The sequence below is a fragment of the Chiloscyllium plagiosum genome, unplaced genomic scaffold (assembly GCF_037043375.1).
Source record: "Chiloscyllium plagiosum isolate Xiang-an unplaced genomic scaffold, Cpla_swu_hap1 HiC_scaffold_3, whole genome shotgun sequence".
NCBI classification, from domain to species: domain Eukaryota; kingdom Metazoa; phylum Chordata; class Chondrichthyes; order Orectolobiformes; family Hemiscylliidae; genus Chiloscyllium; species Chiloscyllium plagiosum.
In genome coordinates this window covers 86,175,987-86,195,431 of record NW_028270141.1, presented here as the reverse complement: position 1 = coordinate 86,195,431, position 19,445 = coordinate 86,175,987, and the positions used below count along the sequence as shown (strand labels likewise).

The 19,445-nt window shown below is 41.0% G+C and overlaps 1 protein-coding gene across 7 annotated transcripts in view; it reads left to right on the top strand.

The window, feature by feature from the left end:
• LOC122546175 (amine sulfotransferase-like) overlaps nucleotides 1–19,445 on the top strand; it is a 124,461-nt gene that overhangs the window by 67,647 nt on the left and 37,369 nt on the right. The window lies entirely within an intron of this gene.

Below are 19,445 nucleotides of genomic sequence, written 5' to 3'. Positions count from 1 at the left end.
CATAAGTAGTCACTTAAATTCAATAGGAAAATCTGGAGAATTGTTATTCAGAGTGGAATGTGAAATTTGCCACAAAAATAAAAAGTTGAGGCAAATTGCAGGCATTTGTTTGGATACTCAACAAAACTGGGGAGAAAGGAATTGAGTTTGTGCTGATAGAGTTAGATGAAGGTGGGAGGAGACATTTTAAGGATGTTTGGGATGCATGATCTGTTTTTGTGCAATAATTCCATACATCTATAAATTTCTCAATGATGTAACGAGATTAGTTGTAAAGCAGAAATTTAATTTATTTGAGCAATGCAACCACATTGAATTAGTACTTAAAAATCCACACAACACCAGGTTATAGTCCAACAGGTTTATTTGGAGGCACTAGCTTTCGAAGCGCTGCTTCTTCATCAGGTGGTTGTGGAGCAGAATCATAGAGCACAGAATTTATAGCACCAGGATTGCAGTGTCATGGAATGTAAAGGATTAGATTAGATTGCCTACAGTGTGTAAACAGCCCCTTCGGCCCAACAAGTCCACACTGACCCTCTGAAGAGTAACCCACCCAAACCCATTTCCCTCTGACTAAAGCACCTAACACTATGGGCAATTTAGCATGGCCAATTCACCTGACCAGCACATCTTTGCACTGTGGGAGGAAGCCAGAGCACTGTGGAAACCCACACAGACATGGGGAGAATGTGCAAACTCCACACAGACAGTTGCCCAAGGCTGGAATTGAACTCGGGTCCCTGGTACTGTGAGGCAACAGTGCTAACCACTGAGCCACCGTGCCACCCCAAGATTAAACAAATTTAGCTTAAGTCTTTCATCTTTTAGAATGATAATTTTAGTTTTGGTTCCTTCATATGTGAATCCCAGAAGTTTTTTAAAGTTACATTCTCAAGATAGCTTTTAACAATAGGTGCCATCTCAGCTCAGGTAATGCATTAAAGGTGTGAAGTTAAAGTCTGTCTGTTTCCCAATCTTAGGTCAGACTGATTCTGTTTCTGAAGTGGGATTCACAGAATTTTGCATGGATTTATGCAGTTTTTGAGCAAAATCAAATGTAAATCAGCAAGTGCAAATTCACCCCACAGACGTGTGTGTGTGTGTGTGTGTGTGTGTGTGTGTGTGTGTGTGTGTGTGTGTGTGTGTGTGTGTGTGTGTGTGTGTGTGGGGTGGGGGAGGTGGGGGGGAGCGGGGGTGTGAGTGTCTGTGAGAGGGTGTGAGTTAAATGGGGTACAAGTCTGTGAGAGGGTGCATGTGCGAGTGTGGGGTGTGTATGTGTGTGCATATGAGAGAGAGCTTTTATATGAGAGAGGGTCTTCATGGGTCTGTAGGAGGGTGTGTGTGGGCACGCACTTGTGTGAGTGTGTAGTGCAATGGGGTCACCTGTAGTGCGACATGAACCCAAGGTCCTGGATGAGACCATCCCCATGGGTACCGAACTTGTTTATTGGCCTCTGCTCGGCCACTTTGTGTTGTTTCCTCTTTCGAAGTCTGCCTTGGAGGATAGTCACCCGGAGGCTGGAGGCTGAGTGTCCTGGAATGCTGAAGTGTTCCCCGAACGGCTGGTTATGTTCACAAAACCACCCAGTCGGGGAACACTTCAGCAGTCAGGACATTCGGCCTTGGACCTTCAGTTGACCATCCTCCTAGGCAGACTTCAGAATACATAACAACGCAGAGTGGCCGAGCAGATGCTGATAGCCAAGTTCGATACCCATGGGGATGGTCTCATCCAGGACCTTGGTTCATGTCGCACTACAGGTGACCCCACTGCATTATAAACTCTCACACACACCCATACTAGTGTGCGCGTGCACACACACACCTAGTGTGGGCGCCTATTGTTCAAAGCTATCTTAAGAATGTAACTTTAAAAAACTCTGGGATTTGCATATATGAAGGAATTTAAAATGATCACTCTAAAAGATGAAAGACTAAAGCTAAATTTGTTTAATTATTACATTCCATGACACTGCAATCCTGGTGCTATAAATTCTGTGCTCTATGATTCTGCTCCACAACCACCTGATGAAGAAGCAGCGCTTCGAAAGCTGGTGCCTCCAAATAAACCTGTTGGACTATAACCTGGTGTTGTGTGGATTTTTAACTTTGTACAGCCCAGTTCAACACCGGCATCATCCAAATCATGAATTAGTAGGATAGAGATTCAAATGAACTTCACTCAGGATCCTAAACAAAAGCAAGCATTGCTGAACGCTGTCAGAACATTTGCACCTGAGGTTTAGACATATTTCAAGATTTACTTCTAGATTTCTTACAGTTATTAAGAAATGTTTGGAGGGATATTGGCCAAGTGGGCAGGCAGGTGGGCCTAATTTAGTTTGGGATTATGGCTGGCATGGACTGGTTGGATGGAAGGGTCTATTTTTATGCTGCATGCTTCCAAGACACTATAACTGCGGATGCTGGAAATCTGAAATGAAATCAGAGATTGCTGGAGAAACCCAGATATCAAGGTTGCATTCGACTGAGTGTGGCAACAAAGAGCCCTAGCAAAACTGGAATCAGTGGGTATCTAGAGGCAAACTGTCCGGTGGTGAGAGTCGTACCTGACACAAGTAAAGATGGTCATGGTTGTTGGAGGTCAGTCATCTCAGCTCCAGGACATCTCTGCAGGAGTTCAAGGTGGTGTCCTAGCTTTAACCATCTTCAGCTGCTTCACTAATAACCTTCCCTCCATCACAAAATCAGAAGTGGGGATGTTCGCCAATGATTGCACAATGTTCAGCACCAATTGTGACTCCTCAGACACTGAAGCAAACCGTGTTCAAAGGCAACAAAATCTGGACAATATCCAGGCTTGGGCTGCCAAGTGGCAAGTAACATTCGCACCACACAAATGCCAGGGCAATGACCATCACCAATAAGAGACAATCGAACTACCGTCCCTTGACATTCAATGATGTTGCCATCACTGAATCCCCTGCTATCAACATCCTGGAAGTTACCATTGATCAAAAACTGAACTAGACTCACCACTTAAACACAATGGTTCCAAGAACAGGTCAGAGACTAGGAATACTACGGTGAGTAACTCATCTCCTGACTCCTGAAAGCCTGTCCACCATCTACATGGCACCAGTCAGTAGTGTGATAGAATACCTCCCAAATGCCTGGATAGTGCAGCCCCAACAGCACTCAAGAGGCTTGACACCATCCAGAACAAAGCAGCCCGCTTGATTGGCACCACATCCACAAGCATCCACTCCCTCCATCATCAACGCTGAGTAGCAACAGTGCGTGCGATCTACAAGACTCACTGCAGAAATTCACCAAAGATCCTCAGACAGCACCTTCCAAACCCTCGCCACATCCATCTAGAAGGACAAGGGCATCAGATACATGGGAACGCCACCACCTCACATTCCCCTCCAAGTCACTGTCCATCCTTACTTGGAAATATATCATCATTCCTTCACTGTCGCTGGGTCAAAATCCTGGAATTCCCTCCCTAATGGCATTTTGGGTCAACCTTCAAAAGGTAAACTGAACAGTTCAAGAAGGCAGCTCACCACCTTCTCAAGGGCAACTATGGACGGGCAATAAATGCTGGCCAACCAGCACTACCCACATCCCACAAAATGAATAAATAAATAAAAGATCTGGCAGCATGTGTAGAGAGAAAGCAGAGTCAATGTTTCAAGTCCAGTGACCCTTCTTCAATTCTGGTTCTAGAACTAAAGAAGCAAATCCTAACAGGACTTATACACTTAATGGTACAATCCTGGGAAGTGTTGCTGAACCGAGAGACCTTGGAGTGCAGGTTAATAGCTTCTTAAAAGTATAATCACAGGTAGATAGGATAGTGATGAAGGCATTTGGTATGCTTTCCGTTATCGTTCAGAGTATTGAGTACAGGAGTTGGGAGGTCATGTTACGGCTGTACAGGACATTGATTAGGCCACGTTTGGAATATTGTGTGCAATTCTGGTATCCTTTCCATCAGAAGGATGTTGTGAAACTTGCAAGAGTTCAGAAAAGATTTACGAGGATGCTGCCAGCGTTGGAGGATTTGAGCTATAGGGAGAGGCTGAACAGGCTGGGGCTGTTTTCCCTGGAGCATCGGAGGCTGAGGGGTGATCTTATAGAGGTTTATAAAATTTTGAGGGGCATGGATAGGGTAAATAGAGAAAGTCTATTCCCTGGAGTGGGGCAAGTCCAGAACTAGAGGGCATAGGTTTAGGGTGAGAGGAGAAAGATATAAAAGGGACCTAAGGGGCAACTTTTTCATATGAATGAACTGCCAGAGGAAGTGGTGGAGGCTGGTATAATTACAGCATTTAAAAGACATCTGTATGGGTATATGAATAGGAAGGGTTTAGAGGAAAATGGGCCCAGTGCTGGCAAATGGGACTAGATTAGGTTAGGATATCTGGTCGGCATGGTCAAATTGGACTAAAGGGTCTGTTTCCATGCTGTACACCTCTATGACTGTCTGACTATAAGGGTCACTGGGCCCTCAATTAAAAGAAGTTGGTGGAAAGGAAGAAAGAGAGTTAGAGAAGTGGTGATGAAGGGAATGAATGGTGTAGGTTGTGGTGGGGTGTCAATCAAGCAGGCTGCTTTCTTCTGAATTGTAATGAGATTCTTCAGTGTGGCGAGAGCTGTACCCATCCAGGTAACTGAAATAACTTCCATGACATTCCTGACTTGTCTTGTAGATGGTGGCTAGGCATTAGGAAGATAGGGGATGACTGACTGACTGATTTCCTGGAGTCTGACTTGCTGTTCTAGCTACGATGTAGATATGGTTGGCCCAGTTTAGTTTCTGCAGTGGCAAGCCTCAGATTGATGCTGATGTGGGATTCAGTTATGGTAAAGATTATTGAATGCCAAGGGTAGATTTTCTCTTCTTTCAGAAGGTCATTGCCTGAAGCATTTATCCAGATCATGCTATTTGTCATTTCACAGCCTCAGACTGGATGTTGTTCAGATCTTGCTGCAAGTGGACACACTACAGTACTTAAGTATCTGAGGAATTGTGAATGGTGCTAAATATTTGTATTCTGATGGAGATATATCATTGTAGAAACAGGCGAAGATGGTTGGGTCTAGGACATTGAGGAACTGAGATGATTGACCTCCAACAACCACAATCATTTTCTTTGTGCGAGGCATGACTCCAACCAATGGAGAGATTTTTCCCAATTCCCATTGACTTCTGTTGTGCTAGGGCTTCTTGATCCATGCTCATCAAATGAAGCCTTAAAGATACGGATGATCAATCTTGCATCTACTTTGGAGTTAAAATCTTTTGTATATGTATGAACCAAGGTTGTAACGAGGCCGGAAACTGGGTGATGCTGGCAGAATTCAAACTGAGTGAGATTGAAGTCCCCTATCCAACCCAAGAGTACATGCTGTTCCCACATTCAATGTTCAATGTGGTGTCATGCTAATTCACCAGCTGAGGAATTGGGTAGGTCTAATCAGAAGGGCATGCAAATCTCCTCATCTGATTTGATACCATGAAACTTCATGGCATCCAGAATCAAGTTTTAAGACTCTCAGAGCAATTCTTTCTTGATTTGTATACTACTGTACCACTGTCCCTGGTGGGACAGAACATACCCAGGGATGGGTAGCCTGTCTTGGACATTGCCTGTCATATTTCATTCTGTGGATATGTTTATGTCAGGCTGGTGCTTGACTATTTAGTGAAACAGCTCTCCAATCTTTTCATAAGGTCCTAGATGTTGGTAAGGAGAACTTTGCAGGATCAATAAGGCTGCCTTTGATAGAATCATAGAATCGGAACTGGAAATGTGTTGCTGGAAAAGCGCAGCAGGTCAGGCAGCATCCAGGGAACAGGAGAATCGACGTTTCGGGCATAAGCCCTTCTTCAGGAATCCTGATTCCTGAAGAAGGGCTTATGCCCGAAACGTCGATTCTCCTGTTCCCTGGATGCTGCCTGACCTGCTGCGCTTTTCCAGCAACACATTTCCAGCTCTGATCTCCAGCATCTGCAGACCTCACTTTCTCCTCATAGAATCATAGAATCCCTACCATGCAGAAAGTGGCCATTCAGCCTATTGAATCTGTACTGATCCTCCAAAAAGAACCACCCTATTTCCATTACCCTGCAGTTTCCCATGGCTAATCTATTTAATCTGCACATCCCTAGACACTACAGACAATTTAGCATAGCTAATCCATCTCACCTGCACATCTTTGGATTGTGGGACAAAACAGGAGCACCCGGAGGAAACCCATGCAGACATGGGGAAAACATGCAAACTCCATTGTCATTTTCATTACTGAGGTGGTTGTCAGGTGGTCTGTTTGATTTGCTTCATATTTTTAGATTTTATAGTGTTTTGATACAGCAAAGTGGCTTATTAGGCAATTTCAGAAAGTAGTTAAGGATCAACCATATTTCTGTGAGTGTGAAATCATTTGTATGCCATATTAGGTAAGGACAGTAGATTTCCTTCCTTAAAGGGGTTCAGTGAGCTAGGTGGATTTTCGCTACAATCATTTCATGCTCATCATTAGATTAGCTGGAATCTCTGATTTATTCATTTAATTCCATGACTCTAGGCCATTATCTTAGGCGTCTGGAGTATTAGTCCAATAATGATATCAACATGCCACTATCTCCCCTTAATATATGAAGTCACTGTGTGTGAATCCACAATTAGATGAGTACACATATTTCTCAAGGTTGTAGAGCTGGAGGTAATTATATAGATAGTGAGGGGCGAAGCCATGGAGATAATTACAAACAAGGATAAGAAGTTTAAATCCTCGAGATGTTGCTCAGCCAGGAGCTAACAATGTTACAGGCTAAAGTGACTCCCAGAATGACAACAGAAGTGCTGTAAGGATATTGTCAAAGCATCCCTGAAAAAGTCAAACATCCCATTCGACTCAGGGGAGTCCTGGCTTGTGACTAGGAATGCATTTGAAATATTCCAAAAATGTTAGGAGCCTTTGTTGGGAACTCAAAAAGGGGAAGTTGCAATATTGGCAATTTATCCACCTGAACTTCCAAACGCAACTGCTCTGTATACAGCAAAGTCCACAGATTGCAAATTGGACTTATCGGCCATTTCAGAACGCATTGACTGATATGGAAGCATGTCATTTGCAGTCCCAATGGATGCCAGTGAAGTCAATAAGCAAGGAAATCAGTGGTTATTATAGATAAGTATGAATGTGAAGTTGAGGCTACACTCCGATCAACCGTAAGCTGACTGAATGGCAGAGCAAGTGACTGAATAGCCTGATTCTGTGTCCTTTATATATTCTTATGTAGACAGAAGATAGATGATTGGGGTTTTGTGCATGTTAAGATGTGGGCAGCAGAATTTAAAATCTTTGGAGAATGGAAGTATGGTGCCAATTGGACAACATTGGAATAGTCAAGTCTGGTGATAACAAATGCATTTATATGTTTCAACAGTAGATGAACTGCAGCAGGGGCAAAATCAAGAGATGTTACAGAGCAGGAAATTGATTTTCTTTGTGCTAGCTCTGATGTGTAGTCAGAAGCTGAACTTTGGGTCAAATATGACAATAAAGTTAGATGTTCAGTTTGGCTCAGCCTCCCCTAATTACAAGGAAGAGGAGTGGACCTAAGTGCTTAGTTGGAGGAAATTTCTGCTCATTCAGTACTGGACTTTAGGTAGGCTGAAAAATTTGGACTCATTGAAGAAGGCTGGAAGTTGTGGTAAGTTAACGTTGGGTGATAGTGAAATGACTAAGGCTGGCTATTTATTCTCTGTAACTGTAGCTCTGCCTCTGTTCAGCTGCTGTTGAAGCCTTCATTCATGCATTTTGTTACCTTTAGACTTGTCTATTCCAATGCATTTCTGGCCAGCTTCCCTTTGCTTTCTGTAAACCTGAGGTCAGCAAAACTCCACTTCCCTATTCTCAACTTCTACCAAATATTGTTCACTTGGGTTGTTGGGAAGTCCTGGGTAGCTAGTACTATATTTGGCTCTTCCACAATATCAAACTTTTCACCGCTATTTTCAAATGCCTCCATGGCCTCACTCCTCCCTATATCTGCCATCTCCTCCAGCCCTCTGTGATACCTGTGTACTGCTCTAAATCTGCTTCTTGAGGATCCTTTATTTGAATCATTTCACCAATGATGGATGACTCTTCATCTGTCTAGATGCAAAGTCCTAGAGTTCCTCCCTGAATCTCCCTGCCTGTCTTCCTTCCTATCTTCTCTGTTTGAAGGCAGTCATCAATAGCTACCTATTTGCTCACACGTCTTGGCCATCTTCTGATGTGACTTAGTGCTTTGTTTTATTTTATAATGCTTCTATAAGGAATCTTGAATATTTAATTATTTCAAAGGTGCTATGTAAATGAAAACTATTGATATTTGCTTCCAGACATGCTCAATTGACCTAAACCCAACTTCATGTTCAGGTCTGTTGTGTCTCAGTGTGATGCCACAACTGTTACATCCATGTAACTCTTTGTGCAAATGGCAATAGATTGACATCTCATATGACAGCCAGTCACAATGATAGTAAGGATGGCTAAGTGAATTTAAAGATCCCACAGGAGCAAGCCCTGGGTGATACAAGGACTTCAACTGACAACCAAAAGATATTCAGCATATTCATTTAGCAGAAGAAGCTAATGATTAAGAATTTTGATAGCACATACAATGTACCAGACTTAAGGGAAAGACTGGGAAAAGAGCATATTATTACAAATGAAGTTGATAAATTAGTCACATGGTACTTGTAGTAAAGTGGCTGCTTGTGTCCAATAAATGACTTGCAGATTGTGGGAGCGCAAAATAAATGATGGGCACTCATGATAATTGAAAAAGTGGAAGGTGTTGCACCCATACCAACACACCACTCCTATAAAGGACAACACAGGTTTATTTCTCGATGGTAGTTTTATTAGTATCTGACATGGTTTGTTTATCTTTGTGGTAATGTTGGTGTTCCTGCAATGATATTCTTTATGTCCATATCCACATTCTTTATCTAACTTTTTCTGCTTGCAAAGAATAATTGTGCAAAGTATTGAATGATCATCAATTTCAAGCATGGTCCTTATTACTCAGTGGAGTTTTATGTAGCATGCTTAAGTGAACTCAAAATCTGAGAAAAGGCAGGAAATGATAACAAGGAGTATTAGGTCAGCTATGACCTCATTGAATACTGGAGCAGACTCGATGAGTTGAGTGGGCTACTTATGCTTCCATGTTTTATGGCCGTATTGCCTTACGTACACACAAGAACAGTCTCTCTTTTATCTTATTGCAATTCCAAAACTATTAAACCTTATAAAACCAATCACTGGCTTACCCACAAACATACACAGCTTCCCTGCTTGGGCAGATTTTGATCATCTTTCCTTCTTGCATCATCCAATTTTGAAATTTGGAGCTGTTATCTGTTGCAAATGTTGCAGAGTACGTTTTCAGACTAAAGAAATGACGTCTCTGACCCCATTATTCCAGCCTTTTACACAGAGATGTCAATCGTTCTCCTCTTACAACATTCCAGCAAAGTTAGACCGACTTTGGTTCCTGTACACAGTTAGCTGTGCTCTGTTCTTGTGGGTAGCTTTCACTGTTTTGTTATCAACTTGTTTCAATAATTCTATAAAAACTTCTATTAACCCACATGATTAATATTAAAGAATAATCTGAAGTAGCTGGTATAATGTTGCAATGGTTGTGTACAGACCCTGATTCCTTATAGTTGGGGGCTCGGCTTTCATATACAGCATGGATAAACTTCCTTCAATGAAAATAATGTGAAGTGCATAGAAGATGCCAATCAGCCCTTGTCAGGACTGTATTGAAAATTTCTCCATCATTCAAGCTGTTAATGGTATGCTGTATACTAATCCTGGCATTGTTTATATGTGTTGACAGCCTGCTTCTGCCTGTAACTACTAATAAGAAGGGCTGAAGAACCTGGATTCCTAAGGAGAAATATTTCAATTTGCCTTTACCTTCCAATAATCCTGGCATATGCGTTTGCTTAAAATAACTTAACCTGTGAGGCAGATGTTGAGGCACAATATTTGGGCTGTAGAAAACCCAGCAGTGTATCCTGTTTTGCTGTATCAGTGTGAATACACCGTTAAAACTATAAAACTATAAAAAATTAAACAATATAATAGTCATCTATTTGATAATATAATAGTCATCTATTAGATAAATTTTTGTGCCTCAACATCTGCCTCACAGGTTAAGTTATTTTAAGCAAACGCATATGCCAGGATTATTGGAAGGTAAAGGCAAATTGAGCTATTTATCTCTGTCAGACTGACAGGTTTAGGACATTGTATGGAGAACATTAGTCATCTTGAAAGCTTTATTTAGGTTCAGGCTGTTGGGAGGTTTATAAAGTTGCAAAGGGTGGTAGTAGTGTCAAGTCTGAGGATAGGGTCTAGTTTAGAAACCAGCAAAAAAATATAAAGTAGAATATGAGAGCAAGATGGGCAGAAAGAATAGTAACTTTCATAAATATATAAAAAGGAAGAGAATAGCTAAAGTAAACAAGGATCTTGGAAGCAAATATAGGAGCAATTCTTGTTGGGTGTAAGGAAATTACATATGCACTGAACAAATATTTTCACAGAAGAAGACACAAGTTGCTTCTCAGAACTGGAGGATAACATAATTGCTTAAAAAAAATGAGGAAATTAAGTTAACTTACACCAGCAGGATAGACATATTTAAGGGGCTGAAATCTGATGAATTCTTAGGATCTGACGGCCACATGTATGATTCTAGAAGTGATGCCTCAAGGATAGTTGATTCTCTGGCTATGATCTTCCAAACTTCCCAGCATTCTTGAATGGTTCTAGCAGATTGGAAGTTAGTAATATGACACCAATATTCAAGAAAGGAGGAAGAGATTTAATTTAATATTTAGCAAATGCAACTCCCTAGAGCCATTTGCGAGGTTTTTAAGATGATTAGTCTGTAGAGGTGACGCTGCTTGGTAATGCACAGAGTTATTTGTGTTTGATCACAAGTGCAAAGGGGTTTCCACAGAGGCTGTAATTGTAAAAGTTGGCTGTGCAAGGACTCTGGTTTGTTCAGAAAAGACCACTTTTGTCATGATATTTCACAGCTTACCATTCAATAGATGGGGTTGGTCACCAGGTGTTAGGAGGCAATGAGAAAATGGGGAAACTACAGGACATTTAATCGGACAGTCGTCATCAAAAAATGTTTATAATCTAATACTTAGGGAAGTTTTAACAACGCACTACAGAATTCATAAAATTATCTGACAGTCAGTATAGTTTAATGAAAGAGAAAGAGTTTTCTCTTTCATTAAACAATTATTAGAGCTTTTGAGGGTGCACTAGTAAGCTAGAATAAAGGAATCAGTAAATGTAGCATACATGCTACATTTCCTAAAGGCATTTGATAACTTGTCACACTAATAGTTAATATGCAAGGTCAGTGCTCCCAGATTAGGGATAATTTGCATGGATAGAGGATTGGTTAACAGCCAAGAAGCAAAATGTATGCACTAATGGATGCTCGCAAATCATCAGGCTGTGACTAGTGGAGCATCTCAAAGCTTAGTGCTGGTGCCTCAGGTATAGAACAAAGGACCATATAGCTTAGGAACAGGCCCATCTAGACTGTGTCAAAAGATTATGCTTTCCTAAAACTAAAAACATTTTTAGCTGCTAAGCTGTCCATACCTTCTATTCCCTGCCAATTCATATATCTGTCAGGATGCCTGTTAAAAGGTTGTTATTGTATCTGCCTCCACCATCATGTCTGGAAATGCATTCCAGAGTTTACCACCCTCTGGATAAAAAAACTTGCCTCTCACACCTCTTTTAAACTTATCCCCTTTACTTTAAACCTATATCCCCTAATATTTGACATTTTTACCATGCAAAGAGGAAGACAGGTTAAGTGAGTGGCAAATGGCATATAATGTGGGGAATTGTAAGATTATTCACCTTGGTTGCAAAGATATAAGAGTAGATATTTTTTATAGAAAGAAATTAACCTTGAATATTTTGATATTCAGAGATCTGGGTGTACTTGTATAAGGAACAAAGTAAGTTAACATGCCAATGCAGCAACAATGTGGAAGGCAAATGGATTACAGTACAGGAAAAGAGAATCTTGCCACAACTGTACAGGGTTTTGAGATCACACTTGAAATATCATACTTTTTTGCTTCTACATTTCAAGAATAATATATTTACTTTTGAGGCAGTATGGACAGTTCATTAACATGGTCCCTGAGTTGAGAGAGTTGTTCTATGTGGAGAGGCAAAGTAAACTAAGTCTATATTCTCTGGAGTTTTGAAGAAAGAGAGGTGATCTCATTGATTTGGAGACACCGGTTTTGGACTGGGGTGTACAAAGTTAAAAATCACCCAACACCAGGTTATAGTCCAACAGGTTTAATTGGAAGCACTGGCTTTCGGAGCACCGCTCCTTCATCAGGTGGTTGTCATTGAAACATACAGAATGCTATCAGGGACTTGTCAGGGCAACAACTAAAGTTTTTTTTCTGCTGGTTGGAATATTGGGATGCAGTTTAAAGCCAATGATTCAATCACATAAGACTGATATAAGATAAATTTCTTCACTCAACTGTACATCTTTGAAGTTTTCGAGCATATAGTATTATAGCTGCTCATTGGGTTCAGTTAGCTCAGTTGGTTAGATAGCTGGTTTGCGATGCAGGGTGATGCTAACAGTGTGGGTTCAATTCCCATACAGGCTGAGGTTACCATGAAGGCATATCCTTTTCAAACTCTTCCTCAGGTTAAACCTCCACCAGTTGTATCTCTCTAATGAGAGAGCAACCCCACAGCCCAGTTAGACTGTGGTGACTTTACCTTTGTAGATACTCCATTGATGATTATATTTATGTGTGGTACACAAGTTTTTGCCAGTCAGGGAATCCAGGAAAATAGGGAGTGGTAGAAAAGTGGAGATGACTCCAAACATAACTGGCACAAGAGATTTGGCAGTATCTGAGATAAGGTCATTTCTGTCTTTTGTGGTCTTGTATTCCTGTGTTATGGCACTGTTTTTACCTTCTTCCTCACTTACCCCCAAGGATCTCTGCCAATCATTCTGTGTGAGATTGGCATATTTAAAACTGGGGGGATTTTGGTTTTGGAAGGATGGAAACAATATCAATTTTACAGTTGTATTAATTAGTAACCAACCTCTGATACATCAGTTCTGAAGAAGGGCCACTGGACCAAAAATGTTAACTCTGGCCCATGTGATCTTGTGGAGAAAAAACAATGGGCCAGAGAGTGGCAGGTGATGTTTAATTTACATAAATGTGTGGTGTTGCCTTTTGGTAAGCCAAACCATAGCAGGACTTATACGGTTAATGGGAAATGTTGCCAAACAGGGAATCCTTTGGGTGCAGGAGCATAAATCCTTGAAAGAGGAGTGGCAGGTGGACAGGATGGTGAAGAAGGCCTTTGGCACACTTGCCTTCATTGGTCAGTGCATTAGCGTCATGTTGCAGCTGTACAGGACATTGGTGAGGCCACTTTCAGAGTACTCTGTACAATTCTGCAGAAGGGATGTTGTTAAACTTGAGTTCAGAAAAGATTTACAAGCATGTTGCTGAGACTGTACAGCTTGCGTTATGGGGAGAGGCTGAATAGGCTGGGGCTCTTTTCCTTGGAGTGTCAGAGGCCGAGGGGTGACTTTATAGAGGTTTATAAATTCATGAGGGGCATGTTTTGGGTGAATAGCCAAGGTCTTTTTTCCCAGGATGGGGAAACCAAAACCAGAGGGCATAGATTTAAGGTGAGAGGGGAAGGATTTAATAAGGACCTGAGAGGCAACATTTTCACACAAAGGGTTCTGCAGGAATGGAAGGAGAGGCCAGAGGAAGTGGTGGAGGCTGGTTCAATTACAACATTTAAAAGGCATCTGGATCGGTATATGAATAGGAAGGGTTTAGAGTGAAATGGGTCAAGTGCTGGTAAATGGGGCTAGGTCAGATCGGGATGTCTGGTCCCTACAAATGAGTTAGATTGAGGGTTCTGTTTCTGTGCTGTATGAATCTACGACTCAAAGTGCTGCCGGATTTGCTGAGTTTTTCCAGCAATTTCTGTTTGTGTTTTTGACTTCCAGCATCTGCAGTTCTTTGTTTTTATCTTTTGGTATATCCCATTGTTTTCTTGTTCCTCCAGAGATCTTTTCTTCTTCTTCATAGTACACTAATTCTGAATAGTCTCATGTAAAATAAATGAACAGGGCTGTCATGCAAGTACGTGGTCTAAATTTAGTTCTTTTTACCTTCTTGGTCCCTTACCTTTGCTGTTATTGTTAACTGATGCTTATTTATTTTGGGTATGGGCAGCATGGTGGCTCAATGTTTAGTACTGCTGCCTCACAGCATCAGGGACCTGGGATTGATTCCACTGTCAGATGACTGAGTAGAGTTTGCAAATTCTCCACGTGTCTGCATGGGCTTCCTCCAGGTGCTTCGGTTTCCTTCCACAATCCAAAGATGTGCAGGTAGGTGAATTGGTCATGCTAAATTGCCCAAAGTGTCCAGGAATGCGTAGGTTGGGTGGGTTAGCCAGGGAAATTGCAGAGTTTTGGGGATAGGGTCATAGGGTGGGACTGGATGGGATACTCTTCAGAGAGTCAGTGTGGACTCAATGGGCTGAATGGCTTGCTTCCACACAGTAGGGATTCGACGATTTTATTCATAAATGGACAAACCAGCATGCGGTGGTCTCCTGAGGGGCTTATTGAAAACATAACACTGCAGCCTTTCTGCAGTGATTCATCAGTGAGTGATACCATTTCCGGCTCTGCCCACCTGTGTAACATATTGGAGACTTTATCCACCCAATTCTTTCCAGTTCAATAACTGAGCATGCTCAGAGAAGTGAGCATGCTCCTATTTTCAAAGTGTATGCTTTTACTAATTTAATATCCAGCTAAAACAAAAGCAAAACATTGAAAATAATTTAAATATCTCCAGCTAATCTTACCTCAGCCTTCACTATTTTAAGAGAAAAGAGCTTTCTTGATAGATAAAATAATCCTGATCACCTTTTAGAATTCACCCTTCTCTAAGATGTCTTCCTCTGGCCTCTCATCCTCTACAGATCATTGCATTATTGACAACTGCTGATGTTACATTGGTCATCTCAATTTTTCTGCCTCCCGCACTCTAAATTAGCTGTTCTCTATTCCTCAGGCCTAGACTTCTTAGTGTTCTCAGACCTGATGTTTGACAAGTTTGGTAGAATTGTTGTTTGGCAAAACAGGTCAACACTTATGGAGGCTAATTGTCAATTCTCTGATTAATATCTCCTGCTACTCCCTTGTAGGAGTTTTTATCTGTTACTTGCAGTTCTTTTTAATCTATGAATCCCAAAATAACAGATTGGCTCATTCCAAAGCTGTTATACTTAGTGGGGTTTGTCTATTTGTGCTCATAATTGCAGATATAGTATGGGCACAAATTTGAAATAGTTGTTGAAAAATTAAAGAGGTAACAGATTTGACTGCTTTTAAAAAGTTAGAAACAGCTGTTGCTTGTTTGCTCCCAGCAATGCAGCTATTCACTTACATCTAACATCAGAATGCTCAGGATTTGGAGATGCCAGTTTTGGACTGGGGTGAACAAAGTTAAAAATCACACAACATCAGGTTATAGTCCAACCGGTTTAATTGGAAGCACACTAGCTTTCGGAGCGACGCTCCTTCATCAGATGATCGTGAAGGGCTCGATCGTAACACAGAATTTATCGCAAAAATTTACAGTGTGATGTAACTGAAATTATACATTGAAAAATTGATTGTCTGTTAAGCCTTTCATCTGTTAGAATACAGTGATAGTTTCACTTCTTTCATGTGTAAAGAAAGTAGTCATAAAAACGGAATCCCCTGGCTTCTGTGGTTGTATAGGTTCGTTCCCTTCCCATGTGATGTTTCCTTCTGCCGATTTCTGGGAATTTTCTTTCTTCGGATGTCGAACAGGTCTCCAATATGTTCACTCATCATACCCTTTTTCTGAGAATGGGTTTATTTTACTATATTAACAAATTATTTTTTCAAATCACAACATACACATTTATACTGCAGCTTTTCCTATAAAATTGCTCATCTTTTTGCTTTCCCCAGTGTGTGAAGATATTTATAGTTAATTTTCCAACAAGAATATTTATATTTTACTGGAACACCCTACCTCAATTCAGGACCTATTCTTTATAACTAAAACATAAGTAACTCTAGCTGGGCTGTATTGTTTCTTTTGGAAGTATTTGTATCTCAGCATTGTAAATTCAGGAAAGTTTTAAGAAGACTAGCAAACAAACAGAGTCATAGAGTCATACAGCATTGAAACAGACCATTTGGTCCAACCAGTCCACGCCAATCATAATTCCAAACTAAAGTAGTCCCACCTGCCTGCTCCTAGACCATATCCCTCCAAACCTTTCCTAGTCATGTACTTTTTCAAATGTCTTTTAAACATTGTAATTGTACTCGTATCCACCACTTCCTCGGAGAATTAATTCAACATGTGAACCACCCTCTCTGTAAAAAAGAAATTACCCCTCATGTCTTGTTTAAATCTCTCTCCTCTCACCTTAAAAATATGCCCCCTAGCCTTGAAATCCCCCATCCTAAGGAAAAGACACCTCCTGTAACACTATCTATATCCCTCATGATTTTAGAAACTTCTATAAGGTCACCTCTCAACCTCCTACACTCTAGTGAAAAATATTCCAGCCTTTCTTTATAATTCAAACCTAGCATCTCTCTTCTGAACCCTCTCCAGCTTGATAATGTTTAGATTAGATTCCCTATTCAGTATGGTTAAATCACCTGACCTGCACATCTTTGGATTGTGGGAGGAAACCAGAGCACCTAGAGGAAACCCACACAGACACAGGGAGAATGTGCAAACTCCACATAGATAGTCGCTCGAGGCAGCAGTACTAACCACTGAGCCACCATGCTGCACTGTATCCAAACCCTCTCCAACATGATAATATCCTTCCTATAAAAAACTGGGCAACCAGAACTGGATTCGGTATTCCAGAAGAGGCCTCACCAATGTCCTGTACAACCTCAACCTGACTTCCCAACTCAAATACTCAAAGGACTGAGTGATGAAGGCAAGAGTGCCAAATGCCTTTTAACCACCTGCCTGTATGTGATGCAAACTTCAAAGAATTATATACCTGAACCTCTAGTTTCCTCTGTTTTGCAACATTACCCAAGGTCCTACCATTAATTGTATAAGACCTACCCTTGTTTGTTGTACCAAAATGCAGTACCTTGCATTTACCCACATTGAACTCCTCCTATCATTTTTCACCCTATTGATTCATTTGATCAAGATCCCTTTGTAATCTTAGAAAACCTTCCTCATTTCCTTTTATGCCACCAATTTTGGTGTAGTCTGCAAACTTACTAAACATTCCTTCTATATTCTCATCCAAATCATTTGTATAAATGATAAGCAAAAGAGGACCCAGAACTGATCCCTGAGGCTTACTTGGAGCAAGTGAGAGACCTCTTGTCTGAAAAACAACCCTCCAGAAAATGAGGACTGCAAATGCTGGAGATCAGAGTCGAAAAGTGTGGTGCTAGAAAAGCACAGCCAGTCAGGCAGCATCCAAGGGGCAGGAGAGTCGATGTTTTGAGCTTAAGCTCTTCATCAGGAAGACCACCACTATCTCCTGTCTTTAAGACAATTATGTATCCAATTAGCAAGCTCACCTGTGCTATGAACATGCTAGTTTGACATCTTGACCATCTCTCTCTCCTGCTGCACTTAACACAACAATGAGATTTCAGCCAAACACCTAATTCATCACTAAGACCTTCTACTTTGTGCTCTGACAAATCATAAGCACAAACGAGGAAATCTGTGGCTCAAACGTTTTGATGCCTTTGTTACCTATCACCTGATTAATGTAATCTGACTCATTGCCAACATTCCATGAACAAGGTTGTTAACAATAAAGACAATTTCAAAAGTTGCTTACCACAAAAGCAGGCAGGTTGTTAACTAGCAAGATAAGGTGTAAACGTCTTCAGGAAATGGCTTTGTTTTAGCAGAATAGGTTGAAGAGTGAATGATCCTATTCCATGTGGTCAACAAAGAAACAGTGCATGTTGTATGAAAAACAAGAAATGGGAATTATACATAGAAGAAAAGGCAGCAAGGGATGAAAATAAACAGACAAACCTAAAGGTTTTGATATATAATTTTCTTGATGTTTGTGTGTATGTAAAGGCATTCAAAAACACACAATAATTTTAAAATATAAATAACAGAATAGACTATAGAGTATCAAAGTCATGACAACATCGATTAGACAAAGTCAAAGTAATAGATGATATTTTGGGAACCCCATTTTAGAAATGGTTAGGGCTAAAGTTGCATAGGTTAGTGAACATTCAGGAGAATTATACCAGTGATGGAAAAGTTATAATTATATGAGTAAACTAGAAATACTTAAATGATTTATATTTAATGCACTCTGGGGCACAGATGCTTCAGCAGAGGATTATCAACTAAAGATAGATATGGAAACATCACTGGCAGGGAGCAGTGATGACCTAGTGGTATTATCATTGGACTATTAATCTAGAGACTCACATAATGTTCTGGTGACTGGCGTTCAATCTTGCTATGGCAGAAAACGAAATTTGAATTCAATGAAAACAAACTCTGGAATTAAGTTAAAAATCACACAACACCAGGTTATAGTCCAACAGGTTTAATTGGAAGCACTAGCTTTCGGAGCGACGCTCCTTCATCAGGACACAATCATCTGATGAAGGAGCGTTGCTCCAAAAGCTAGTGTGCTTCCAATTAAACCTGTTGGACTATAACCTGGTGTTGTGTGATTTTTAACTTTGTACACCCCAGTCCGACACCGGCATCTCCGAATCAAAACTCTGGAATTAAGATCTAATAATGACCATGAACCCATTGTTGATCATCAGAAAAACCCATCTGGTTCACAAATCTCTTCTTCAACATTTTCCTAAAGCTTGCTGATTGAACGTCATTTAAAAAACTATCGGAATGTTTTCTGGCAACCTACACCCTGAAAAATAACCCACCACTGAATGTCAAGTCATTGTTTGCAAACCACTTGGGGCAGTCAGGGACAGGTCCTCTGATTGTAGTGGTGAGGAGCTAAATGTTGGTCACTCCATCACCTAACGTGGCTCCTTCTGTCCCATTACGGATCATTTTATCCTAGATTTAGTGAGGTGAAAGTGGGTGTCACAGTGATCTGCTTTGATGCAGGTGCAGGCAAGTTGGTGAGGTGACCTGAGTGATTGAGTAAGAGGTATAGAGACCATGCAGTGTTAGTACCGTGGGGGAGATTGGGTGGTTGAGACTGAGGGGGGAATGATTTTGCACACAATTGCGAGAGTGGTAGGGCATGAGCCTTGGTGGAAGTGTGTGCAGTAACAGAGACTG